This window comes from Octodon degus, unplaced genomic scaffold (assembly GCF_000260255.1).
Source record: "Octodon degus isolate 3935 unplaced genomic scaffold, OctDeg1.0 scaffold00107, whole genome shotgun sequence".
Classification (NCBI taxonomy): Eukaryota; Metazoa; Chordata; class Mammalia; order Rodentia; family Octodontidae; genus Octodon; species Octodon degus.
In genome coordinates this window covers 3549637-3554731 of record NW_004524683.1, presented here as the reverse complement: position 1 = coordinate 3554731, position 5095 = coordinate 3549637, and the positions used below count along the sequence as shown (strand labels likewise).

The following is a 5095-nucleotide window of genomic DNA, read 5'->3' as shown; positions in this document are numbered from 1 at the left end:
TGTTTCCTTCACCAAGAAAATACTTTCTCCTCCTCATTTTCCCCTTCCTAAGGTAATTATTCCTCAGCTTTAAATCTTGGGCCTCAGTGTCACCTCCTCTAAGAAGCCTTCCCTGATGCCCCACGAGACTGAACTCTGACCATCTGCCAATGATCACACTACAGGATCTTGAGCAGTTTTCAGATAAGAGAGAAGTTGTTCATGTGAACAGAAGGAATGTAGTAAGAGGAGAATCCCCTGTAGGGCCTGCACCTTCCTGAATTATTTCTCTTTTAGAAACAGCCCTGAAAAATACCCATTCTCAACCCAGCATGTCTGTGTGGGCTTCACCAGGGTAGGTGAGGCTGCCAGAGAAGCAGTGGCTTCTTCCTGACCTTCTGCCTCTGCACGTTCCCCTGACTCACTGATGGAAAACATCCACCCCTTCTGGGCCTCTTCCTTATTTCATCACTTTAATAAATTAAGAACAGATTGAAAAGCAGGAAACATTGTCTCCTGGGCCCAGCACCCACATTCCAACTCAATTACAGGATTTGTTTCTCAGTCTGGCCAGACGCAGAGGCAGCTGGGAAGCAGCAGAGAGAGCGAAAGAGAGAGTTTAGAGGACAAACCCAAAGGCAGAGATTCAGTCCTAGCTCAGGCACGGCCGTGGCTCCAGGCAAATCCGTGGACTTTCCTGTGCCTTTCTGTCCTCATCTAACCTCTCCTGATCTGGAAAATGGGTGAAAACAGTGACAGTGGTGCCCACAGCAGCAAGAGCATGTCAAGTATAAAATTACTTTGTAAGCAACCAAATCCTAGGCAAGGTGAGACATGATTATTGCCGATTCCTTTGATTGCAGGTGCTGACTTCAGGCCCTTCATCATTTCTAGTAGCTTTCCCTGCAACTTTGAACCAACCAAAGCTCCTGTATTCCTTCAGGTCATTCTTCATTCTCCCACTACCTATGACTACTAAAACTGTGGAGAAGGACCCTAGAGATACTTAGTTATGTAACCCACTATTGCTGCTGCGCATGCCACTATTATCCTCCACTAATAACCAGAGTTCCTTAGCTGAAAAACCCATAGGTTTGGGAGAGCTGAGAAACACAGTTTGTTCCTGGCTGCACTGTTTGATTTCTTGCCAATAAAGTCACTTCCATAGCTGGCAGTTTCAGTTTGTCTGTGTATGAAATGAGGGCATAAGGGGATAATCCTTGTTTTGATAACCTCACAGGGTGTTGATTAAGATTAAATTAGACCTTTTACAAGCTGTAAACCTCCATACAAATGTACTGTTGTTAAAAGGATATTAATAATTCTATTTTTATAATAGTGGCTAAATAGCGATGAAGCAGAATATTCCAGCTGCCTGATTATGTGTCCTCTTCCTTAGGAAAGAGAATTTCATAGCCTCCTTTGAGCAACCCTTTTGAGTTCTATACCATCTGTGATATTGGAAGTCCTTCCATCTATAACCCAATTATCTCATGCTGTAGGTTAAACCATTCTTTATTTTCCACTCTTAGTGGGAAAGGAGAATAAGGTCACTGTGTTCTTTAAGAAAACTTTAACCAATTTAAAACCATTCACAAGACACCCTTCTTCCTTCTGACATGCCATCTGAAGAGAGGATATTGGGGGAAAGTGATGAATTCTGTTTTGGAAAGGTAGGCTAGAGGTGCAGGTAAGACTTTCAACTGAGATGCACAATAGGTGAGCTGGAAATAAAGTCTGAAGGTTCAACAGAGTGTTCTGTGCTGAAAATAGTGGTGCAGGAGACCTCAGAACAAAAGTGGCCGCTGAATAGCTTCAGTCTCATTAAACTACTCTCCATTTCCGAGCCAAGTCATCCACTTTCATGCCTCTCTGCTTTTGTTCTTGCTGTTCTTTCTGCTTAGAATGTCCTCTCCCCCAAATCCTGGATAAAATCCTGTGCATCATCCCCAGAAAGGCCCTGACATTGCTAGAGATTTTGCTCATATTTCAACAAAGTGTGGCAAGGTAGTTTCTATATTCCAGGCACTGCACAAGTTGCTTTGCAAGCTCTATTCTACTTGGTCCTCACAATACCACTATGAGGTAAGCATTATTATTTTCACTTCACAGATAAGAAACTCACCAATCTGTCCGAAGCCACACAACAGTTAGGGGTAGAACTAAGATTCAAACCAGGGTCTTCAGATAACAGTTCCAGAAGTTGTGTTGCTCCAAATGCTTCCAACCACTACATTTGCCAGAGATATAAGGTACAGGTGAGTCTGCTTCCAGTTCTGAAAGTCAGACTCAAACAACAGTCTTCTCTGAATTAAGATAGTCATCTGGCTTGGGGTTGAGTTAGCAAGGTAAATTAGCTGGTCAGTGGCAAGAGCTTTTCACTGTTTTAGAGCTCAGAGCTTAGCGTCTCTGGAACTCTCCGTGGTGCTGATGCAACTTCCATCTGCCATCCCTGAAAATGTGTTCTCCCCAAATCCACTGAGTAGATTAGTCAAGAACGGTACCTCAGCCAGATATTTCCTTCATTTTCAACCTCACACAACTCTCACCTTTTGATATAATCCTTCAAGACTTGGCTCTCACTGACTTCTCAATGGCTTTTTTGGGTTTCTCAGAAAGAGTTCTTGGGTACCTGCTATGTGTCAGGCACTGTGGAAATGACCTTCAGGTTGGTATGACCTTCAGGCATACCAACATACCACATATTGCATACCAGCATTGTATAATTATCTGTTATGTTTATTATTCTCTCCTCTTCATCACTAAAAATTGTTAAGGTCTACATAGACATAAATTATTGCTTATCTATTGCTTTATCCCCAGGAACTAGAATAGTGTCTGGTGTATGTTGGGTGGGTAGTAAATACTTTCTGAATGAGTTATCTAATAATATGCAAACATCAACATAATATAAAAAATATGATGACTGCTTTTCACGCTAAGACTGGGCAAATGTCTTCTCATGAGTCTTCTCCAAACATAAATTTATGGTGAGCTTTGAGAGAACTGGAAGTGCTAAAGCCAGCAAGGACAGTAGTTACAGCTGTGTGGGAAGGTTTAGAAGAGTGCTATGTTCACCAGTAGTCTATCCCAGGACAATACTGAACGGTCTTCAGTATTGAGACCATGGAGACTTGGATTTTAAAAAAGAGAACAGAAGGGGCCGGGGAGATGGCTCAGTGGAATAAGCGCCTCTCTGGCAAGTGCAAGGGCTTGAGCGAGAAAAGACACCCTCACAGAAAATCATAAAACCTTTTAAGAAGTTTACTGCAGTAAGAATGGACTTAATGAGCTCCACTCTTGCTCCGGTGAACTTATGCATCTTAGCAGCCAGTATTACCCTGGAACCACAGATTCGCCTCAGTGTCTGAGCAAAAGCAGCTCAGTCTGAGAATAGCATTCAGATTTGTTCAGTGAGTGGTTCCAAATCAACAGAAATTTTTAAGTTCACTAATATATAGAATGTGTTTCTGCTGATATCTAATCTCAGTTGGTGAGACACTAAATAAATTAGGCCCCCCTTTCTCCAATTAAGTGAAATTCTATACAATGTTTAACATTCCCTATTCACTTTCTTTCTTGGGCTGCTTTTTCTACTCTGGGGAGCCTTTCTCAATGTGCCTGCACTGACAAGGATCTTACACAATAAAATAGGAATTTTGGTTTCTGTCGTGAAGATTATGAGGAGAAGAGAATCAAGGATGAATTATAGGATTTTTTTTAAATTTGTGTGTGTGTGTGTGTGTGTGTGTGTGTGTGTGTGGCCAGTTCAGCCCACCAGGGGGCGGGACTGGCTGGCATGTGGTGCTGGGGGATTGAACTGCAGTCCCTGTGTCCCTATGTTTTGCTAAGCTTGTTCTAAGTAGGTGCGTTAGACCACTGAGCCATCTCACCAGCCCAATTATAGGATTTTTAAAAATTATAGGATTTAGAATCTTGACTTTTCATTGTTGTTCTCTATTATAAATTGCCAAGATTAGGAAATATGAGCATACTTTCTTTACAAGATTATTTCTGCCACAATCTCCACTTATGATCAAAGTGGTAAAATGAATAGGATGTTCCTTCCCAACTCCTTCACACAAAAAGATAAGGAATAACGATTTTCAAGATATCAAACATAAAGCAACATAGGACAAGGTCTAAGGAACAATAAACAAGTGGAACAGCCCTAGGCTTCAGCTCAGGCCTGGGAATCTGATGGACTCCGTGGATTCCCTGAATTGGAAAGTCTGAGCTGAGAGTCCAGGGGCAAGAAAGCAACCAGAGTTCACAGGACAGAGTACTAGAGACAGAGAACACTGCACAGAGAGAATTCTAGCAGTCTATGAAGATTTTCCCCCTTAGGCTCAGAGTGCCTATGTGTGATAATGTGTAAGCCCAAGGAAAGACCTACTAGTACCCAGAATTTACATAGGTTAAGAAATAGTGTGCTCGCTTCGGCAGCACATATACTAAAATTGGAACGATACAGAGAAGATTAGCATGGCCCCTGTGCAAGGATGACACACAAATTCCTGAAGCGTTCCATATTTTTATTCAAAGTGGTTGGGATAGATATATAGTTACATTCTCTTAATGAATAGAGGGATTTTTTTCTAATGGTGTTTGTAAATAGGATATCTTATCCACATCTTGTACAGCAATTAACCACTAGGAAGAATGTATGCAATGTGCTAATTATTGAAACTGTCCTAAAAAAAAAAAAAAAGGATAAATTTGAGGCTTTTGTAGATAAACGAATGCAGGTAGAGACTATAATAGCAAGTGAAATAAATCAGATCCACATGTATAAACATTGTATCATCTCACTAGTGTGAGAACTTGAAAAGTAATTAAAATTTAAAAGGTACCATAGATACCTATTGTGAAAAGGAAAGAATTTGTTCAATAGGAAGGAAAAACTGGAATGAGTAAAAGGACAAATGAAAGAAGGGAAAAATATATATTCCAGTATATGTGCAGAATGGTTTGGGTAATCGGACTGTCACTTTCTGCTGGTCTTTTGAAAGGAGCAGTTAATCCTTACTTTTTAAAATTTCTTCTTCTTCTTCTTCTTCTTCTTCTTCTTCTTCTTCTTCTTCTTCTTCTTCTTCTTCTTCTTCTTCTTCTTCTT

The 5095-nt window shown here is 40.9% G+C and overlaps 1 non-coding gene across 1 annotated transcript; it reads left to right on the top strand.

Moving 5' to 3' along the window:
• Nucleotides 1-4409: 4409 nt before the first annotated feature.
• Nucleotides 4410-4516, top strand: LOC111818912. Its single transcript, XR_002822781.1, has one exon. It is a non-coding gene; the product is annotated as a U6 spliceosomal RNA (small nuclear RNA).
• The last annotated feature ends 579 nt before the right edge of the window (nt 4517-5095 follow it).